At 36.8% G+C, this 23,720-nt stretch overlaps 1 pseudogene; it reads right to left on the bottom strand.

The window, feature by feature from the left end:
* Positions 1 to 493: 493 nt before the first annotated feature.
* Positions 494 to 23,720, bottom strand: part of LOC107830670 (uncharacterized) — a 38,153-nt pseudogene continuing 14,926 nt past the window's right edge.

Below are 23,720 nucleotides of genomic sequence, written 5' to 3'. Positions count from 1 at the left end.
TAAAGGCTAGACCAAAGAAAAATATTTTAAATTTTTACTTGATATCCTGAAGAAAAGACTTCGAAACAAGACATGAAAAAGATAAAAAAACTATTTTTGGATTTGAATTTTTGATTACCTAAGCAAGAAACTCTGAAAATATACCAAAGAAAAAGTATTGTTGTTTTTTTTTCTTATATGTACAATGTCCTAAAGTTCTAATAAAAATAAAAGATTTTTTTTTCAAGTCATTTTTCATCAATTTCCCAAAGAAAAAACTCAACAGAAAATCGTTTGGATTTTTGGATTTAATATCTTAACAAAAAACTTTTAAAGAGGTACTAAAGAAAATTCTCTTTTTTTTTTGAATTTTTGGTCCTAATATAGTAAAGGAAATATAAAATAATTTTTATCTTAAGTTCTATATATTAATTGCCTAAAGGAAAAACCTCCTTAAAAATATATTTTTTCGTTTCTACAATTAGTATTCTAAAGAAAATTCCCAACGGAAATATAAAATACAAAATCTTTTTTTTATTTTTGATTTATTACACACCTTTTCAAATGCAAAATAGAAGGTACAATAGTAATAATAAAACTCGACATTACTATACAAAACTAAAAGGTAAAAGAAAACATAAAAATAAAAACAGACTCAAAACATAAACAAAAGAAAAGAAAATCTTCTTTTAATCCAACCCTGAATGAGCAATCCTGACTAGATGTCCTGGGGCTTCGTCATGCTCCAACTCCGATAAGTAAATCTACACCTGTAGAAAGGTTCCCGACACTCAAAGCCTGACCAAACCCAGACTCTAAACATCAGCAATAAACTTCACTTCTTTTTTAGGCATAGAAAAGCACACTGAATGCTCACTACTAGCCTGGGATATCATGATTACGTTAGCACCAACATTTTTTACCGCAACACAAATCTCACTAGCTGTACCATGAACACCAGCCATTCAGGTTCCCTCAACACTCACTAGAGCCACATTGTCAATTGTTGCAAATCCTTTGACGGGGAATATTGATCGTTGTCCATCCTCCTATTCATTATCAGTGGATCGGCAGTTCATTGTTCCAGGTGTAGAGAGGTTAAAGATACTTTTTATAACAATAGGAATGTCATATTGCACCATTGGAACAATTGTCCGTGGATGCAAGACATTTGTACCGAAATATGATATTTCCCACGCCTCTTGATAAGATAGTGTCTTCAGTATTACGGCCTCACTTACTTTTCTTGGATCAGCACTATAGACACCATCAACATCTTTCCAAATTGTGACTTGGCATGCTTTAGACAATGCCCCCATGATAGCTACAGAGAAATCACTTCCATCTCTTTTCAAAGTGGTAAGAATATTTTGGGGAGTGCTAGCTATAAAACTAGTGACAATGATAGTCATTAATGGATTCTTAGAGTACCATTTCTCAAGTCTTTCCTCAAACTTTGGATAATCTGGATCAACTTGATTAGAGCTCGTTGGGTTCACAATGAGCACCTCTCTTGTGTCCACCCATGTAGACTCTACACCATTCATTCTGACAACGGATGACAACAACTGAGCAAACCATAACTCTCCATGCCCAGCAACAAAATCAGAGAAAGATTCTATTGCATGACCAGCTGCAATACAATTAAGCAATATATATTGCATGGGGCGTGGCTTTTAGGCTGTTGATGTCATGATGAAGACGAGATAAGAAACTAGCAAGATCATCCCCATCAAGTAGATCAATAGCAGTCAATTTGTGTTTTTCTAGAACAACACCCAATGCATTAAGGTACGAGTCATCTCGTGACCGGGCCTTTTGAATCAGATCATGCATCATATCTGTGACTTTTGACATTGCAGACACAACCACCAACTTTCTTTATGATCGATCCTGAATTATTACATTATCAACGTTGCGAATTCCATCAGAGGTTCCCACACAGATACCGCTAAATTTATGAACAGACCAGTTGTCACCTCTAGGAAGCTGAGAAATTTCTATAGCTCCATCCAATGAGTATTCTTCACTTGTAACAGCAGCACGTATGCCGAACCTCAACTCTCCTCTTTCCCATTTTGAACTCACAATCATTAAAACAAAGAAAGGCTTTAGCAGCATAGAAAACAAATTCGACAAGGACAGACCTTAAAGTAAAGAGGCACCTAATTGTGGAATCAAGACTCTTCAGACAATTAAACAAATCACTTTGCGAAAATAGCCATATTTTGTAAAAATGGCCAATGTGATCAAAAGTGGCTAGAGATACAAGATTTGGCTACGGCCCTCGAAGCCAGGAACCTAAGACTAGGAAGATCGGACCCTATATGGGTTGCCTACGTATCACGCCCCGAAAGACGAGAATCAAGTATGCGTAGTTCGGGCATATTGGATACAGGCGAGAATTAAAAAAAATAACTAATTTAGAGAAAATATATTTTTTTGCTTTTTCTTGATAAATGATGAAACATGCAAAATCTTTTTGGATTTTCTTTTTCTCTTGTTTTTTTTGATTTTCTGATTTTCGGAAAATGCTGAAAAAGTGCAATTTTTTTTTTTAATTTTCAAGCTCTTTTTTTAACAACATAATTGGGCCCAACTCGCTTTAACTTCACACTTCACTCTCTCTTTTCTTTTTCTTTTTTTTCTTTTTCATTTTTCATTTGCCCTCAACTATCATTAGTCCGCCAAATGACCATTTTACCCTCGAAGAAATGCAACATGTAGCACATATGATGCATCAAGATGGTCTGTTATTTTGGGTACACCTGTAGTAGACGGACCCAACCCCTGTGTTGAGTCCCCAAAGTCAAAATGCACATGATGCAAACAAGTGTTCCCACTAGGGATCCAGCATGAGGTCTTGTTATACTAGGTTTAAAACATGGGTTTATTTGTTCTAGACCTGGCTTACCCGAGCGGACAACTCGAGCCGAGGGGGGGTTGCGTATCGGTAACCAAAAGAACATCCGGCTTTGCAACTTGTTCGAACCTCGTTCTATTTGGGATATGACACTAACAGAAAGAAGTCACGACCAACATGCACTCCTCGGGAGAGAGAAGAGAGGGGTTTCGTAGCAGTGTATATATACAGTTCAGATAATATCAAAGTGGTAACAAGCAACATTTAGCACATTAGGCTCAAACATGTAATAAAATCAGATAACAGATAAAACCAAATATAACAATTCATCTAAGCTCGAATTCTTGAACCCTGAACCAGAGATTCTGGGTTCGATCCCTAGCAGAGTCGCCAGAGCTGTCACACTTCCTTTTTACCTACACCCCCGAAAGGGGATATAGTATAAGGGAGTTTTTTCCAATTTAAAGTGACAATCGAAACGGGATTATTTTATTGAAATTCAGAGTCACCACTTGGGATAATTTATGGTGTCCCAAGTCACCGGTTCAAATCCCGAATTGAGGAAAAGATTGACTCTATTTAACAATCCGCGAACCAGAAATCCAGGTAAGGAATTCTGTTAACCTGGGAGAAGGTGTTAGACATTCCCGGATTTCGTGGTTCTAGCACGGTCACTCAACTATTGTATTCGGCTTAATTATCTGATTTTAGTACATGTTTTAGCCTATGGTTGAATTTTAACTTATTAACCGCTTTTATTCATTTTTAAAAAGAAAATTGCAATGTTATTAAAACACGCCTCGAACCACGCCACATAAATGCACCCGTGGCTTTCGACATATTTGAACATTGTTGAGATTTGGATTTGGGTCACATAAATGCGCACCCGAATTTAAGAAGGTAATATTACTAAACTAATGCGCCTAAAGCAATTGCGCATTTGCAATTTTGCGAGGGCCATGAAATTTGCTAAATGGATTATAGATTTGGTTGTAGGAAAGGCAAACTAGCAAACAATCCCAAACCCTACGACTCATCTCAACAAATCATCCACAAGATTCCCCTGTACCTACTACTATATCAACAACCCTAGTTCTGCTATTTCTTCTTAATTAGTTTACTAACGGATTGGTTTCTAATCAAACTAGGAAATTTCTTTGAAAATAATATACAAACAGTTAAGTACCATACACGCCAAAAAATAGAAGAATATTTCAAACACTTAACAAATGACATGAACAAATGGAAGCAAATATTTCAAACATTCTACTATGACATGAACAACAACAACATCTAACATCCAAATGCAATCAAACACTAAATTGACTCAAAAACATGTATATGAAAAAATTGAAACTCGAACCTCAAACCGGAAACGAAGAACAACGGTCTCAAGTCGAACCTCCCCGGAAACTTGAACCGGAATCATCCTTGACTTAACTCCATTACCACACTCAAAAGCCAAAATTCGGAAGCAAATGAAGCACAGAAACGTTCTCGTCGGCAGACTCGAACTTCAAATGGAAATCTGGAATGCAAAGAAGCTTGAACGCTAAAACAGAGGTTAATTGCATAGGAATAACAGAATTTTGACCAAAACAAAAATCAAAACGGAAAGGATTTATCCCAGCTCTTGTTCGAGTGAGAAGCAGCAACAGAACATCAAAACAACCCAGGAAATCACCTCAAAACCCAGGTCGGATTCAGTCAATTTCTAATTAACGGGACGCCATACAAGAGAGGTCGGCAGACAAACAACATTAACAACAAACAACAACAACTCCTTTAAATTTTCAGAAGTACCAAATGGAGGAGCAAGGCTGAAACGCAAAGAAGCTTGAAATCCAAAGAAAAGGTCGAATGAGTTGCTGGAAAAACCACTGGTTTGCCAATAAAGTAAACTTCGAGCTCTAAGGATTCATAAGGGGTCCGATGACTGGCCAGATTTTTTGCATTGACTCGCCGGAGATGAAGCAAAAAACAAAACGAGGGATCTATAGCTTTTGGCGTGAGGGTGTGAAGAAGAAAAAATTCAGGGGGGAGGGGGGGCCTCTCAGATCCGCCATTTGTCTGTGCAGCCTTTCTCAACTTTTTTTGTCTTTTCCCTTTTTTTTTGATTTTTTTAAGCACTAATTTATAGGTATAGTCTAGATCTAGGTGTATCTTTGTGTATTTTGCTCATTAATCCCTATGTCTTTTGTGTTAAGTCCTTAGGGTCCTCTTTATTTGTTTTTTTTATTCCAAAGAAGAGTCTAGAAGGGTCCCTAGGCTTAATGGACTAATCCGATTTGGGCCAAGAATTGGATTCTAAAACTTTTAAAATTATGATCCAACACCTTAATTGACTCATTTTAAAGTAAGATAAAAATACTACCCCATGCCAAAGGCTAACATGAAACTATTATATATTTTTTTATTTTCAAAATTATATAAAGATAAAAATAAGTACTATTTTTGTATATTTTTATTTAAATTTATGAAAGATACGTAAGCTAAAAATATATTTTTTCGTAATTTTCCATTTTTATGACGAAAATAAAGTAAAGAAGTTAAAAATAGTTGAAATAGCTATATTAGGCCTAAATTAAATATTTACATGCTAAAATATAAAAAATATTGGGGAGGATCAAAAATCACATGTCTACAGGATCTCCACTCCCTAGTTGAAGTTATTTTAGGCATAGGGCCTCCACTCCCTAGTTGATTTTATTTTAGACATAGGGTCTCCACTCCCTAGTCGCTTTCCCAACATATGGTCTTGACTCCCTAGTTTAAGTTATTTGAGGCATAGGGTCTCCACTCCCTAGTCGCCTTTTCAACATAGGGTCTCCACTCCCTAGTCGCCTTTTTAACATATGGTCTCCACTCCCTAGTTGATTTTATTTTAAGACATATGGTCTCCACTCCCTAGTTGATTTTCCAATATAGGGTCTCCACTCCCTAGTTGAGTCGCCTTGCCAACATAGGGTCTCCACTCCCTAGTTGAATTTATTTTAGACATAGGGTCTCCACTCCCTAGTCGCTTTTCCAACATAGGGTCTCCACTCCCTAGTTGATTTTATTTAAGACATAGGGTCTCCACTCCCTGTTGATACCCAGTTTTTTCCCTTTATATATTTCATATGCAAAATACTTTCTAAATAGCATACGTATGCATATATAAGCATGACCAAGAGTTTTATTATTTTTCCATTTTTTTAAAAAAATTTAAATCAATTTATCAACTTATTTTAGCAGAAAAACCCAATAATTATTTCCCAAATTATCATTTTTGGTAACTCCTTTATTAAATTCTCATATTTATACCAAAATATAACTAAGGTAATTTTTGCACATTTTTTACAGATTTATTTATCATTTTAAACTTAAATTGCATATGATTGAAATTTTAGCCTATTTTAAGATTTAATTATATCTATAATTACAAATTTGATTCCAGTATTTTTAATTTAATATTTACATATTATTAATTATTATTTCCTTTAATTTATTTCCAAAAATTATTTTACTATTTTTATAAAATAAATAAGGGAAAAATGGCTATTTAAATGTAAGCCCCATTTATTTCAATTTTAGCCTTATTTGACCCCCAAATAAACCCAATTCCCAATCTCAATTCCCCAACCCAATTTTAATTTAAACCCGCCCCTGACCCGATTAAATCCTACCAGACCCAGACCCCTCTCATCCTGGCCATTGATCTCTGAGATCAACAACCCCTATTCACTCTTACCTTTTTTAATCTAAACGACCACCCTAACCTTCTCATTTCTCACCTACGATCTGCCTCTGAACTCTTAAACTCTCTCAAACTCTCTCAAGCATTTCCAAACCCTAACCGCCTCTTACCACCACCTTCACCTTGAAACCCACCGGAATCCATGGCTTCTCAGGCTCTGGGAGTGCCTGATACCTGAAGATTCGAGGCCTGACCTCCAAGGTTTGCACCTAGACTACAGTCGATTCAAGGTTCCACGGCCATTTCCGGCTTTACTCCGGCGTACCATGGTGGTTTGAGCCTGATTCTGACCTATCCGACTCAGATCGGTGACCTTTCAAAGCCTATCTCACTTCTAGGGTTCTTTTGAAACCCTAACCCTTAGAGGTTTTCTCCGATTTTCTTATATCCATTGTGTATCTGTGCTCTCCTTGTGTTTTCAAACGATTTCCCTAACTTTTCTTTCAAAAATTACTTTTAAAACCGCTTTGTTTCCGATCTAGGGTTTTCTGAAAATGTTTAAGTGTTTCTCTGACTTTCTCTCCTTTGTCTTTTGTGTTTATTTGCCTCTACTGTGTTCTTATGTTTTATTCTACCTTATATGTTCTTCTATTGAGTTTTTACACTCCGTTCTTGTATGTTCTTCTACTGAGTTTTTACACTCCGTTCTTGTATGTTCTTTTACTGAGTTTTATATACTCCATGCTTGTATGTTCTTCTATCATGTTTTCCATATTATGCTCTCATATGCTTTTCTACTGTGTTCTTATATTTTTTGTCTTCTACTATGTTCTAGCATGTTTCTCCTACTGTATTTTCCTGCTAAGTTCTTATGTTTCCTTATTTTCCTTTTATTAAGCCTTGTTTATGTTTCTTCTAAAAAATCTCTTAAGCATGTTTCTTTTACTGTTCCTATCAGTGTTTTTCTTTTGAGTGCTTCTACTATGTTCCGCATGTTACTTTGCTATCATGTTTTTCTCATGAGTTTCTGTTGATGAATGAAGCATGTAAGAGGTTTCAACTCTGAAACCTCTGAGCCTGTTTCAACTACTTGCCTTCTCATCTCTGTACTTGATTCAGTGTGGAAACCCTAGAATTTGGGGGTTCCTCCAAGCTTGATTATGTGATTTGATTGAACTTAGGGTTTATTTCAAAACCCCTAACTCTTTCAGACCCATTTCTTGCTTTCATACGACTCTGAACTTTTGCTAAACTTTTCTATATTGGATTTTCTACTGACTTTACAATGACATTACAGTCTTCCTTCATGCTTAACATGTTTGTATGCTCCTTATATATGATAGACTTCCCTTTAAAATAGCTTCTGAATTTGTGATTAGTTCCTACTTCCCTCTGAATATGGGTCTAATTGATTCCCTTTCCATTGTTTGCTGATTTCCCTTAAGTTAAAAACCTTTCCTATCTTTTGACTCGGTTCATTCATACAAAATCTCAAACCCTTTTGATTTACTGGTTGTTAATTGATCTTCTTACCTTGTTCGCACAAACCGTGTATTTCAAAAACCCCGTCCTTAAATAACTTTTATGTATTCACCCCTAATTGCCTACTTTGCACAAAGTGTTTGATTAATTTCTTTCCTTAATTGGTTTATACCCGTTTGAATCTGAATCCCTTAACTAAAGGGAGTTTTGTGTAATTGATTGATAATCAGCTCTTCAATTATTTCTTACCTTATTTCTACTTGGTTTTTAGACTATAAAAGGGCATGACCTTTCTTCACACGGCAGACAACACAATTCACAATCTCTTCTGAACTCTTACTCACATAATGTAACTCTCTCTTCTTGTCTGTGCTGAGGTTTTTGCCAGACTACTGCATTTTTCTCTACTTGTTTCTTTGAAACTGGTATGTTCTAATTTTAAATTTCAGCATCCCCACAATGTGTTTACTTACAGCTTTCTGTATCTATGTCTACTTTACTACTTCTGCAGAGTTAAATACTTAAACTAGCATGTTGATTCCCTTTTGATTATTTCTGCTATGAATCCCTATTCCCTATTTCCCTTTATGTGCTTTGAGTTACAGTTTAAGACAGGGCAATATACAAGTTATTGTCTATGGATTGAACTTGATCCCTTAGGGGATCCTAACCTCTAAACAATGTGTTCCTGTAGGCTTATGGTTGTGCCAGCATCTCCCATTGTTGGGTTATGCCCACTAGCCTGCTTTTTTTTATCTCTTGCAACTCCTCATTCCCTATATCCCCATGTGTGTTGTTTCCTTTTCCCTTTTCCCCTTTCAGAATTCTGCACTTACATTCTCTCTTAGTTTCTAAGTTTTGCCCCCCCTCTTGTGAGTCTTGCCTTGGGACTTTGAGTTCCCTCTGAACTTGGATGCCTAAGGGCTGGCCCTTCCATACTGCACTTTGGCTTAATATGGTGATACATTTAGGTGTAAGCACTACACGGAGTTCTTATGAAACTCTTAGGGAACTCTGACATACCCAAGTAGGAGAAAGGCTTTGAAACATGATCTTTGGAGTTGGTTTACTTCATACTTCAGACAGGAAGTCTGAATCAGGCTCTCATTGGTTGTAATTTTCAATTTCTGATGTATTTTTTCTTTATTTTATTTGGACTATAATAACTTGTAATAACCTTTCAGGATGGTTAGTGAAAAGTGAAGGGTAACCATGCATGTAAAAAAGGGTAGATAACCTGCCTATAAGATTCGTGCATTTTTCATTCATCTACCATGTCTATAAGATTTCTGCATTTTTTCATATAACTACCATGCCTATAAAATTTCTTCATTTTTCATATAGCTACCATGCCTATAGGATTTTTGCATTTTGTCTCCATGTCTATATGATTTTCTTCATTCTCATTTAGTTACCACGTCTATAGGAACTTCAGCATTCTCATTTAGATACCATGACTATAGGGACCCTACAATTTCATGTAGATATCGTGACTTATGCATGTAGAGACCATACCTATAGGTTCTAAAAATCAACTACAATTAGATGTCATGCCTATAGGGTTTCTGCATTCTTATTATGTCCAAAAGTTTTTTTTAAAATCAGCAACGCATGGAAAGCATGCCAATAGGAACTATCAACCAAGTCTGAAATGTTTCACTCGCTTATAAGTCTAAAACCAGTAACAACAATGTCTAATGTCTGCAGAATTTATGATCTTTTGTCAAAACTTGTCTTTCCTGAATAATTGACAACCTTTTCTAAAATCAGTATAATTCATCTTTTCTAAATCAGTAGATATCATGCCTATAAGTTTTCGTCTAACACTTAGGCAAGCCATAGGACAATTTATGAACTGAATCAGATTTTATTAACTACAACCAGCAGGGAGGCCTGATTCGGGCTTCTTATCTGAAATATGCAATAAATCAGTCTGCCCCAATTTTTAAGTTTAATCAGACCCTAATCAGTACGTGTAAGACATGCTAAATTATATGTTTTTCTTTGATTCAAGGAGGTCTGTTTGAGCCTTATTTGTTTATGTGCTTCCTCATACTTGCTATATATATGTTTTTGCTTGTCGCCTTAGTATTTTTACCTTTGAAACCACAAATAAACCCGATTTCTCCTCCCTTTTAGGAATAGTAGTCCCAAGTACCTCTGGGGCTGATAGGATTGGGGCGGGTACTAACATGCAATAAGTAAACGAGACCGATCTGCGCTTTAATACCTTAACAGGGTGGGAAGGGTAGATATGGATATGATGACCACGCAAGAACATCACATGTAGCCTCTCACTGAGGAGTGATTACCGGATATTGTATGGGGTGATCCATATTATTAATAAACCTAGGACCCCCCCTTCCTTTGTTTTCTTTGTTTCTTTTAAATCTTTTTTTTAAACCATTTCTTTTAAGAAAATCAACTCTTTTAGTTCCTTTTTCTTACTTTTGTTTATGTGTAACCATTACGTGAAAATCCTCTATTATTTGAAGCCTTTATTTGCCTACGTGTTATTTGCACTTAAGTTACAACAATAGTTTGGCCGAGAACCACACTAGTGGATCCTGTGAGATGCCTAACACCTTCCCCTTGGGAGAATTTCAAGCCCTTACCCAATCTCTGGTTACTCGAAACAAACCCCTCCTAGTTTCCTAATGCACTTTAATCATTAGGTGGTGACTCTTCAATTCAAACCCAATTCCCGAAAGGGAACGAGTTGTCCTCCCAAATGTCACAAACCCGATTTTCGCGAGAAAAAGGGGGCGCGACATATTTCATACTTAGAGGAAAACATATTGCGGAACTGCCTAGTTGATTTTATTTTATACATAGGGTCTCCACTCCCTAGTCTCTTTTTCCAACATAGGGTCTCCACTCCCTTGTTGATTTTAGTATAGATATAGGGCTCCACTCCCTAATCTCTTTTTCCCAAGGATACACGATCTTGATTTTATTGCTTTCAATAAAGAAATAGCTTGGATTTTTTACAATAACTCACGAAATTTTTCTAGCAAAACTGGGGCAAAAAAATTTCATTTGTTTGTTTGCTTTGGTGCCTAAATAGGTTTTCACCGTGAGCTAGCCACAAGGTTTGAAATGACCAAAAGAAGAAGTCTCAACCCGAATAAAAGAAAATAAGAAACGAGAAAAGAAGTTGAACTCAAGGTACAGAAGCGGAGAAAAGATGCAGACCACTCAAAATTTGATTGAAGTCACAAGCTTCACATGTCCTGTCTTGATCCGAAAAGCTGAAGAAGAATGATTCAGAGGTTGCAGCTAACGAGCATCAAGATTCAGATTAGAGTCTGCAGTAAGAACCATCCAAGACTCAAGATCAAACTTTAGAAGGTTTATAGATAGGAAACTTGTAACTCGTAGTTGATAGGCTTAGCTAGTTTAGCTTCTTGTTTTTCATTTCGGTGTAATAAGGAGTTTAGCAAGCAGATACAACAACAACGACAGTAAAATCACAGTTTCCCGGTAGTTCCAGCTACCAAAACTTCCAAAACTACACTGACCTGATTCCTTTATAGCCAATGATATGTAGAAAACCTCCAAAGCAAGGTTCGGTCAGGCTCTTTCAAAAAATGCTTCCCATGAAGTTTCAATCTGGCAAAAATTGCTCATTTTGTCTTTGCCCAAAAATCCTTCATGTTTCTGAGCAAAGAGGGGTAGCTGTGAGCAAGTGATTTTTTCCCTATACGAAATACTCCTATAAAATCCCCAAAAATAGGTTTTCTGTTAATTATTTGCCATTTTAGGAATTTTTGTAGAATTTTCTTAATTATTGCATTTTTCTATGCATGTTTAATTTTTTATTTAAATTATGAAAAATACCAAAATATCATGCATTGCATTTAGGATTTGTTTCTACATTTTTAGGATTAATCAGTAATTATTTGCTTTACAGAAAATTAAAAATCACAAAAATAGCTCATTTTTACATTTTTTTTGTCTTTTAATTTTTAGTTTATTGATTTTTCTCTTTTTAATTTAGAATTAAGTGATGTTTATAATTTTTATACTCAGATAATTGGTTTAATCTTACAATTTAGATAATTTAGGATTTATAATTTCAAAAAAAAAGAAAGAAAAAGAAAAGGGGAAATAAAAGAGTTTGATTTTAAGGGGTCTTTATCTTTGAAATTGGGCTAATTCATGCTCAAATCCGTTACCCAGATCCAAGCCCAAATTTGTTCCACTCGGTCCAGGTCCCCCCATTCCCAAACAACCCCGTTTCGTCATAATCTCATCACAGCTGTTGGATTCTTTTGATCCAACGGCTCAGAACTGACCACCCGTTTTCCGTATAACTATCCAAAGACAAAACCCCCCATCAGACCCCTTCATTCTCATTCGTCTCTCTAACGATTCAAACCCTATCTGGCTAGGACTCCTTCACCGGCTCCGCCCGCCAAAAATCACCCACGGCGACGCTGGCACTCCAAACACCACAATCTTTACACCATAGAACCCTCATCCCCTCCTCATTCTAAACCCCTAATTGGCTTTCTTCGAATCCATTCCGATTTGCTCGAATCTTAGATCAAAATCAGGACCAAAAAACCTAACTATCCCAAATCGCCCCAAATTAACACCCTATGATCCTTGTCCTCATCTGAACCCCAAACCACCATTATTCCCTCTCAAATCAGCCCCGATTTCTTCGAATTTTAAATCTCAGATTCCGGAAGATCCCTAATTTTTTCTTTCTTCTTCTCTTGATCAGTGTTTGGTCAAATGAACCAAAATATCCATTGGTAAACTGTTCTTGTTAAGAACACTCGATTAATGGTGATTAAATTTCATTTATGCCTTTTGAAGTTTAGACGAGTTCATGACAAAAATCCAATTTTAGGTAATTTCTTTTTTCTTTTTGCTTATTTTTACCTTGTTTTAATTATTTTGTTTCTATGTTAATTGTTTCCATTAGCGGCATATTTTAGGATATTTATTTTTAGATTCTTTATTTTCTTTATTTCACAGCTACTTAGTTTAACTATTTGTTCTTGTTTAGCAAATTGGTCGAAGCTTGTTTAAGTCTGTTAGGCAATTACATGAATTATATTAATTAGGTTTAACTGTTTCCCCCTTTGTTAGTTTCAAATTGATTTAAAGTCTTTTAGCCTTTGTGATTCTATTTAATTATAGACACCATAGGTTTTAGAATTCAGCATTGTTAGGATTCATTAGTTAAATATTTCTGTTTTTCTGATTAATTGCATCCACTTGTTATTTTTTGATTCAAATCCCCAATCCTTTTAGGTTTGCCTTTGTTTGTCATACTTTGAAACCAATAGAAACTTTAGGGACTTAACTAAACAAAGAAAGTCTAGGTAAGAACTGCAATAAGCAGAATTTACAATGGCAATTTAGGGCTTTTTAATTAGGAAAATATCTGAAGGTTCTAGAAAGTGTACCAGCTGTCCAAATTAATTTTAAAAGATGCTGAAAATGGACAGCTGGACATTTATCCTCTACAAAAATGTTGTACTAGCTAGGGAATTTAGGGTAGAATATTCCCTAGATGCTATTTTTGGGCACTCTATATAAAGAAAGCTTTCTATCACTCCCACACGGATTTTGGAGCATTATTCTCAGCCTGAAAAAGTTCTAAAAACAGCATTTAGCATCATTACTGCACAAAAAAGGTCCTTTCTTCTGAAAAGATCAGATTTCAGAATACTTTATAAAACCTTCAAAAACTTCTCTTTCTTTTGGATTTCTTTGCTGAAAACATGGTCTGAAGTAGAGGGTTTTTATTGAGTTTGGCTAGAATTTATGGTTTCAAGACTGTTGGGGTTTTGCTTTTTTAGGAATACTGGTTGATCTGAGGTTGTGTTGTGCTGTGTTTTACTACTGTTGTTGCCTGCCCCTGTTTGCTGTTCCATTTTTGGATTTTCTACCTATATAGTTCTTTATTTTCTTTGCTGCCTCTCACTCTTCAAGGTACTGCTTCAGATTCCTATGTAGTTTTTTTAAGTTATAAAATGTCAAAATTTGCAAAGAGATGTTTAATGAATGAGTGTTCCCTTGGCATTATTTGATTAATCTTTTTGACCTTAGCTATTCTGATTGTAAGTGTATTAACATGAGCACTTGTTTGGTTTTTGATTATGTAGTCTTCTTAGAATGTTGAAATCTGGATTTGTATGAGTTGAAACTCTCTATTGATTTTCTTTACTTCAGCTCTCTCAGCTGTTATTCATGCCCTTCTTGCTTATAAGTGATTTTAGTATAATGCTTGCATTGTTTAAAGTTAAATAGGCCATAACTTGTAGATTTGACCATTGATTGGTTAAATCAGCATCTGTTAAAGCCTAAATTTAGATATGATAGCTGATAGTGTACTGAAATCTGTGTGTTATACTTGTTGTTTGGGTATGAGAATGGCTACAAAGATGTTAGTGAACTTAGGGCTAGTACCTATAGATTTGGTCACTAGTTGACCAAATTAGCAGGTTTAAAAGCTAAGATTTGGACTCTGCTACTATAATACAAGATGATATCAAGCTTTGATGGACAAGTCATGTTCAAAAGAGGCAAGGCATATATTTAGGTTATTAATCATAAAGAACTTGTAATAGATTAGTTTACTTTCCATAGTTACTTAATGTATTAATAGGTTATAATGTAATTTTGAAAAGCATTTCATTTTATTTGGAGTATTGTAATAAATCAATTTCTTGCTTCCTGCTTGCCTTAGGAGTGTAGTCATCTCATTATCATGTTCTCAGAAGTGTAGTCGAACAATGGCCCAATCTTTAAAACCAAAAGGTCTTTTTCTGATTCAAGTTAGGCCAGACCTGAAAAATAGCCAGGATAGACACAAGTCTTGACAGGTCTGGGCTGGGCTATTGGGTCTAAGCTTTAGGCCAAGTAGTTTTGCTCAATAGTAAGATTTTTTTTATGAGCTATGGTATGAATGTATGTATGCAAATCATGTGTATTGCAATTATTTCTCAACACTGGAGTTGTATTTTGATTTCTGAATTTCGATATTTCTTTTTAACTAGAAATAATTCGGGTTGCAATTTTGCAAAGTGAGTAGCATGTAAGTTGGGCTCAAAGCGTGAAGGGTAGATAGGCCCAGCCAGTCGCAACTGGACCCACCTAATATGAGCCCAATATGGGCCAACTTGGTCTAAAAATTTAGATGGCCATGAGCGTCCCTCATTTTTGGGCTTGTTTTCTGAGCCCAGTTCCTTCAACCATGATTTCCTCTTCAAGTTTTCTTGAAAGATATTGGGCTCACCGTTGGGCCATGATTCTCTTCAAAAACAACCAATTGCTAGCATGTTGTCCAATACCAATTCGTGATTTTAGATTGAATTTCGATTTAGATTAAGCTTAAGCGCCTTTAATTTACTCTATTTAATACAAATCTTTCTATTAAAATCAATTGAGGTGTACCATGCCAAACAAAACTCTTAACTCATGTCTCTCATAAAACTAGTTAACTCTTACAAAAAAATTCGAGGTGTGCCATCACTTAAATTATCCATGGCCCTCACAAATGTTGTTTCTAAATTCGATCCTTCATAGTTTCTTTAGGCGCGTTTCTTTAAATAACTCATCATAGCTACGGGTACGGTTCCCGTGACATAGTTGTGATTTCTAAATTCCGGGTGTACATTTCATGTAACCTAATTTCAATTTCTCAACGATATTAAATAGAACGTGTCGCGAACCGCGGGTGTATTTCATGTAGCGTGGTTTAAGACGTGTTTTAAATAACGTTGAATCTTCCTAAAAACAGTTTTAAATAATTAAAAGCAGTTATAAAGTTTAAAATACACAATAGGTTAAAAACATGTAATAAATTAGGTACTTAGGCCAATTATTAATAGTTTAGGCCACCATGCTAGAACCACGGAACCCGGAAATGCCTAACACCTTCTCCCGGGTTAACAGAAATCCTTATCTAGAATTTATGGTTCGCCGACTATAAAAAATAAAAATTTAATCGATTTGGGATTTTAAAATAAACTGGTGACATGGGACACCAAATAAACTATTACAAGTGGCGACTCTGATAAATTAAGTAATCCCATTTCGATTTATGTCACTTTAATTTGAAAAACTCCCTTATATACCCTCGGCTGTATAAAAAGAAGATGTGACAGGCGCTCACCTAGAGAACAAGACAATATAGTTCGAGTTTTGGCAATCAGGCGCCCACCTGGGGCCTGTAGAACAAGGGAATATAGTTCAAATTTTGGCAATCAGGCGCCCACCTGAAGAACAAGGGAATACCGTTCAAGTTTTGGTAATCAGGTGCCCACCTGGAGAACAATGAATACAGTTCAAATTTTGGCAATCAGGCGCCCACCTAAAGAACAAGGGAATACAGTTCATGTTTTGGCAATCGAGCGCGCATCTGGAGAACAACGGACAACAGTTCAAGCTTTGGCAATCAGGCGCCCACCTGGAGAACAAGGGAATACATTTTAAGTTTTGGCAATCAGGCGCCCACTTGGGGAACAAGGGAATACAGTTCAAGTTTGGCAATCAGGCGCCCACCTGGAAAACAAGGGAATACAGTTCAAGTTTCGGCAATCAGGCGCCCACCTGGAGAACAAGGGAATATAGTTCAAGTTTTGGTAATCAGACGCCTACCTGGAGAACAAGGGAATACAGTTCAAGTTTTTGGTAATCAGGCACCCACCTGGAGAACAAGAGAATACAGTTCAAGTTTCGGCAATCAGGCGCCCACCTGGAGGACAAGGGAATATAGTTCAAGTTTTGGTAATCAAGCGCCCACCTGGAGAACAAGGGAAGTCATTTCAGAATTCAATTCAAGTTAAAGTTGCAAAAGTTAAATAGTCCGAGATGACCAAAGAAGAAGTCTCAATCCAAGAAAAAAGAAAGAAAAGAAAAAAATAGGGAAGTGAATCCAAATGCAGAAGCAGATGAATTATGTGAACTGATCAAGACATGGTTGAAATCACGAGCATTGCATGTCTAGTCTTGATTCGACGCCGCCTCGTCCTTTCGAACCTTAATCTTAAGAAATTCCTGAACGAGAAAGCGGTATGTATGGTTGGCGTATGCCTGGAAACTAGTCCAGAATGATATAATCAATTGCACGATAGACCATGGAAGAATGAACTAGCACCTGCAACTAGCAAGTGTCAAGGTTCAAATTTAAAGTCTTCATGAAGAGCCCTTCAAGACTGCAGATCAAGCTTCAGAAGACTTATTGATTGGAATTTTGCAATTCATAGTTGATAGGCTTAGTTAGTCTTTTTCATTTTTTGATTTTGATGTAATAACAGGACCGCAGACTGGAACCTCGACGGAACGGCACCTCGACCGGCTCTCCACCTCAGTATAGTCCATCACTGTTCTTACTTCTGAACTTCACGTGGCCTGATTCCTTTATAGCCAAGGATATGTAGGTAGCTCAGATACCAGGGCTCAGTCACATTCTCCTTCCTCTTAGTTTTTGGTCTCCCTAAATAAGGATCGAGTCAAAAAACCTGTCTAATCATTCTTTGTCTGAAAACTCTTCCCGTTTCCAGTCAAAGAGGGGCAGCTGTAGACATGTGATTTTTGACCCTCCCCAAGATTTTACATATTTTAGCATTTAAATATTTAGTTTAGGTCTAATATAATTATTTCAACTACCTTTGACTCTTTTAAAAATAAAAATTACAAAAACTAGTTTCGTTAATGTTTTGTAGTCATACTATTTTACTAGGATTATTATTTTTTATATAATCTTGAAAAATACCAAAATAGTCACACAACATAATACTGTCTATTTTAATTAATTAAGATTAGTCTGATATTTTCATGTAATAAATTGTATATAATTTTTAGAAGGAAGAATTAGTTCTGGGTTGGTTTATCCCATTTTTATGAATTTTGTAGTCCATTTTTAGTGTTTGGCCCAATTTTAAGGCCCAATAAAATCAAGCCCATACTCCCATAACCTAAAAAATCCTATACATATACACACTCTAAGAGCTAGACCCGAGACTTTGAATCTGCCGTTTTACAAAAGAATAGGACCCCCAACGGATTTCATCATCTTCTTCATGGGAACCTAGCGAAAAACCTCGGCAAGAAACAAGGAGGAGCAGCGGTCTCCATGAAAGAGAACGAAACCAAAAGTCGCCGCCCAAACCTCCACCCCTAAGAACCTAGCAGCCACTCTCAACTCGCCGGAAATCAACCATACACACACAGTCACGCACATGAACAGAAAAATTGAAAACAATACAAAAATACTTCGTCTTCTCCGTTCTTAATTTGATTCTTAGTTTTCTGCAACATGGAGTATAATTGATGTTTGGAGCCTTTTTTGAGTTTGAGTCATTTGGAGGTTGCTGTTTGAGGTTGTTGTTGAAGGTTTAAGTTCGAAATTCCGGTTCGATTTGTGCTGATTCCGTTTGAGGTCCGTTCGTCATTCTGATTTGGCTCGTTGTTCCTACTCGTTTGTGTTGTTGCTTCTCAGACAAATTTTTGGAGTAGAACTTTGGAATTGCTATCTCTTCTGCTGTTATTAAATTTTTGGCCTTAACAGGTTTATTCTCCCCCCCTTACTTCTATTTTAGCATTAATTTTCAATGTGATTTGTTGAATGGTATTAGCCTTTGGCTTAATGGTTGATTTCTTATTTGAGATTTGTCGAATCTTTTCGTGATATTTTGAGTTAGATGCGTTCGTAGGAATTATCTTTGCTATATTGTGTAGGCCATGGATATTGTCGAGTTATTGTCCTCAGATTTGAAAGTTGGTTTAGTCTCTATTTCTCATGCCTTGCCATAGTCCCTTATTTCATTCTCGAAATTTCAATTATAAAAGGAGGTCAATGTTTTGGAGAAATTTGGAGAATATAATGAGTTTTTTTTTTGTGAAGGTTAATCATCTAGCTAAGCATATAATGTGTAAAGATTGTGATTGTGAGAATTAAGTGAGCAACATTAGTGTCCTTTAGTTGGCAGAAGAGGGATTAATTGAATATTTAAATAGTTCTTAACATATTTTTGATTATTCTCCCTTATTTTGTTTGTTTGTTAATTTGCTTTCCTTCAGGTTGTGTTTTGTTGGTTTCTAATGTTTTAGATGTAACATATGTTTATTGATGATTGAAATGTGCTGTGGAGTTGGGATTTTAAAGAAACGTGATTAAAATTTGAGAACTACGAGTTCACTATTTTATTTTATTGCTCTAATCGAGTAGGAGCATGCTTAGGCTGTCATCGCGTGGCTAGAAAAACTTTTAGGCGTGTAAATGAATCATCGTGGCTATGGGTACGGTTCCCATGGCATAGTCATGATACCTAATTTTCAAATTCGGGTGTGCATTTCATGTGACCCAATCATAACAACTTTTGGATAATAATAATAAAATAAACATGTTATAGATCGCGGGTGTATTTCATGCGACGCGGTTTGCAATGTGTACTAAAACGACAAGTGTACGACATCGTGCCTTGTTCCAGAAAATAATTCCATAAATGTTAAAAGCTATTAAAAGGAATAAAATGCACATAGGTTTTAAATATTTAATAAATCAGATAATTAGGCGAATTAATAATAGTTGAGAGACCGTGCTAAAACTACGGAACCCGGGAATGCCTAACACCTTCTCTCGGGTTAACAAAATTCCTTACCCGTATTTCTATGTTTTGCGGACCATAGATAGAGTCAACTTCCTCGATTCAGAATTTTAAACCGGTGACTTGGACCACATAAATTATCTCAAGTGGCGACTCTGAATTTGAATAAATAATTCCGTTTTGATTATTGTCACTTTAATTAGAAAAACTCCCTTATATTCTTCCAGGGTGTGAAAAAAGGAGGTGTGACAATTGTGATTATTTGTGATTGCCAGGGGGCATTCTTCTGTTTGATAATGTATTGTGGTACACTTACATGTATGAGTTTTATCTCGTGGAAGTTGTGAGAAAACATCTTACATGCCTTCCGTTCTTTTCCTTATGCTTATTAGCTGGTAGGAACTATGTTAAAGCACTTGCACAGGCATACACGTAGTTGAACACTCCCATTGGATATAAAGTTCTCCTGATATTGCTGAGTATAGATGTACACCCTCGTCTACTTGTCATATATGTGAGAGTAGCTCTAGTTAGTAAGTGAGTTATCAACATGCCCATGAGTTGTGATGGGGGCACCAGATGCCAAGTGTTAGGGTTCAGGTATTGGGACGCATGATCTGTAAGTTGTACGAGGTTCGGTATTTCGTGGAGTCCGTTAGCTAAGACTTGATGTGAACACTGTCATAGGTTCTGAGTTATTGCTTACCTTTACTATATTTGTGATTTAGGTTTTGGGTTTGTGATTTTGCTAACTCTCCTATGTCATTTATGGTATTTCCGCTGTTACTTGCTCTTTTTCTTCCCTTACTGTAACTGTTGTATTGTTAGCCATAGTGTGTAGTTTTTATATGTATACATCATGTTCCGTTGTTCCTATGCTTATATTTGTGCAGTTTATTAGATCGGTAGGTGTCTTGACTGTTCCTCGTCACTACTCCACCGAGGTTAGTCTTGATACTTACTAGGCACCGCTGTGGTGTGCTCATGCTACTCTTCTGTACATTTTTATTATGCAGATCCATGTGTCGATCGTTAGTAGCTGTGCGAATCATTGCTGAGGAAACTCAAGGTAAACTTGCTGCTGCGTTTGCAGGCTTGGGAGTCACCTTCTTACTTGTAATCAACTATTTTCACTCTTTTCCAAACAGTTTATAGAAGTTGTAGCTAACTCTGTAGACCTTATGACTTGTACTACCGGGTTTTGGGAATATACTCATTGTATAAAGGATTCATTCTAGAAAAAAAAAAATAAGATGTTATTGGTTATTGTTGTTCTTCTGTAAATATTAGGCTTACCTAGTCTTTAAGACTAGGTGCCGTCACGAAACCCAACAGAGGAAAATTGGGTCATGACAAGTTGGTATCAGAGCTCTAGGTTCATAGGTGCTACGAGTCATAAGCGAGTTTAGTAGAGTCTTTTGGATCGTTACGGAGACGTCTGTACTTATCTTTGAGAGGCTACAAAACTATTAGGACGATCTCACATTCTTCATTCCTTATCATGCGATATTGATTCATCTCGAAGCATATAACTTATGTTCCTTTACATTCACTCGTGTGTAATATTACACTCTCGGTGTCCGCTATGCGCCAGTAGTTCGTGATGCTATAGACAGGCTACGAGGGAGTCAGAGATGCTAGGAAAATTTCTCAATGTGTCGTCTAGACTAGATATACAGAGGTATTTAGAGACTATTCAGTTGTTTACATGGAGGCGCATCAGAAGCGTGGTGGGTGTTGATTGAGGATAGTTGGCGATATTAGAGTACCTTGTGATTTGTGTTGTATGAGCTGTTAGCTCTACAGATCATCAAACGTCGTTTTCTATGGCTTCATGCCAAGTGGAGGAGTCCATCAGCGGCATTCAGATTGCATAGTCAGACTTATGTCAGTTTTGGCCTAAGGTATATGTATATGTGGTATTGGTAGTTTCCCGGAATTTGTATATGACTAAGGTCTGAGATCTTGCACGGGACGATGTTGGGACTTTAATTGGGATTATTTCATATCGACTATCCGAAGAAATGGGTCAGCTCTATGGTGCTGGGTTAGTATAGCGATGAAGTGATTGGTCCTTTGAATAGGAATTCTCTACTGACATTTGTGCCAGCACTCTTGGATTGGACGGTTTGTGTGACTCAGTTGAGTTAGGGCAGTGCAGTCCTGATGGCTTAGTTGCATGTGAGCGGATCTCATGGGGTTCTTAATGGTTTGGGCAACGACTTAAGTCGGCTGGCTACCATGGGCGTAAGGAATATGTGGTACATTGTGAATTTCTCTTGAAGAGGTATAGAAGTTAATAGAGTGTTTACCTTGTTGGCTAACATATGTGAAGGGTGTGCATTTTTGGAAAGGACCTTGAGTTTGGGTTTGCGAGTGCATGGATGGTAGCATGGTGATTACTAGGTTTTAAGGCTTTCGAGGTTCATATTTTGTTACGTGGCAAGAAAATCTATATGGGTACTTTAGTAGAATAATAGGGTGTGAGTGATATATCAGCCATTTGATTTGCATAGTTGAGTTGGGTATGGAAATTATGGTATTCTAGAGGTTTGGGGCTAGATGCCTTCATATGTGGACTAATTCCTGTTTGCAAACTTTGAAGAAATGTTGAGAATGGGATAATTAATAGCATACAATACTGATAAGTTGTTGTGGATCTTTTTAAGCATATTTATCTAATTGGGATGAATCAGGATTTGGTTGGGACTCTTTGAAAGCTCAATGAGAATATGTGTTTTGTATCAGGTCAAGTTTGTGTGCTCCCATGAGATTGTTATTTTGGTTATGTTCTCAGGCATAATGGACATTATTTGTGCCTCTGGCCTATGTTATGTGCTCTCTTAAGTTGTGGTGAGCTGTGAGGTTGTACGATTATTCCCCATGCATGTTGTAATTCTGTTCAGGCCTTATGGAGATGCGGGTGAGATAGCCCTCGTGATGTTGATTTGCTCATTGCACCTTATATGTTCTTGCTTCTCTCCTATTTTATTACTTCTATTCATTGTTTCCACAGTTTTACTTGTGCACTCTGCTATGCTTGATATCAGTATTCATGTGATTAGTGAACCTGAGCATTTTGGCTTGATGAGCATTTGGGAGCGAGCTGCATGTCGCAGCAGATGTTATGTGAGATTGTACTTGATATCAGTATTCATATGTTTAGTGAACCCGAGAATTTTGGCTTGATGAGTATTTGGGAGCAGGTTGCATGCCGCAGCGGATGGTTTGTGGGATACTCTTTCCTTGTGTTTATTTGGTGTTGTGTCTTCCCTTAATGGGACGACTTGATGAAAAACCTATAATTTTGTTGTCACACATGTTGTACTTGTTAGATAATTCTTCTACTTTGTTTTCCTTTTTTTGTGCTACATAATTGAGTTATTGCTGATTTGGTGTACGAATTGTATAGTGTAAGAATATATGTGGTTCCGTGATGAGTTGTTAGTTGGATTGCTTGTATTGGCTGGGATAGGTTCTTAGACCTGAGATTAGTGCTATGGTATTGGGGGTGGGGAGTGTTTGGAAGTGAGAGGGTGTTTCTGCTAAGATTTGGGTAATGGCCCTTGGCGGGCGAGAGAGCTTCGTGACTTGTTGACTTCATGGGCAGCTATGAGTTTCTGCATATCTCTTTATCATGGGTAGTGTTGTGGAAGTCTGGAACAAGGTTGTATTAAAGGTGAAGTACATTTCCGCCATCCAGGACATTATTTGAGCAGCTATGGTGGTCAGAGGTTATTGCTTCGAGTATGTGAGTTGTGTGGAACAATCTGTGATTGTATTCTGGATTGGAATTTTTGGCTCGATTCAGCTTGATCGAGTGTATTTATGAGGAGCTCATGCAGTGGTTCGATGGCCTTGGAACGACTCCGGGCACGTTCGAGGCCGAACGTATGCTTAAGTGGAGGAGGATGTAACGACCCAACTGGTCATTTTGAGCAATTGCGTTCAGTTCGGCAATTTGAGGTCACGAGTAGCTTCATATTATGTGTATTGACTTACGTGCGCAGTCCGGGCGTGAAACCCGAAAGCTTTCATGTGAAAATATGAAAAATATAGTAATTTCTCGAGTTAAAATTTAGTTTTTAGTTGACTTTGGTCAACATTTTTGGTAAACGGATCCGGATCTGTGTTTTGACAGTCC

Source organism: Nicotiana tabacum, chromosome 1 (assembly GCF_000715075.1).
Source record: "Nicotiana tabacum cultivar K326 chromosome 1, ASM71507v2, whole genome shotgun sequence".
NCBI lineage: Eukaryota > Viridiplantae > Streptophyta > Magnoliopsida > Solanales > Solanaceae > Nicotiana > Nicotiana tabacum.
This window is presented reverse-complemented; position numbering and strand designations above follow the sequence as displayed.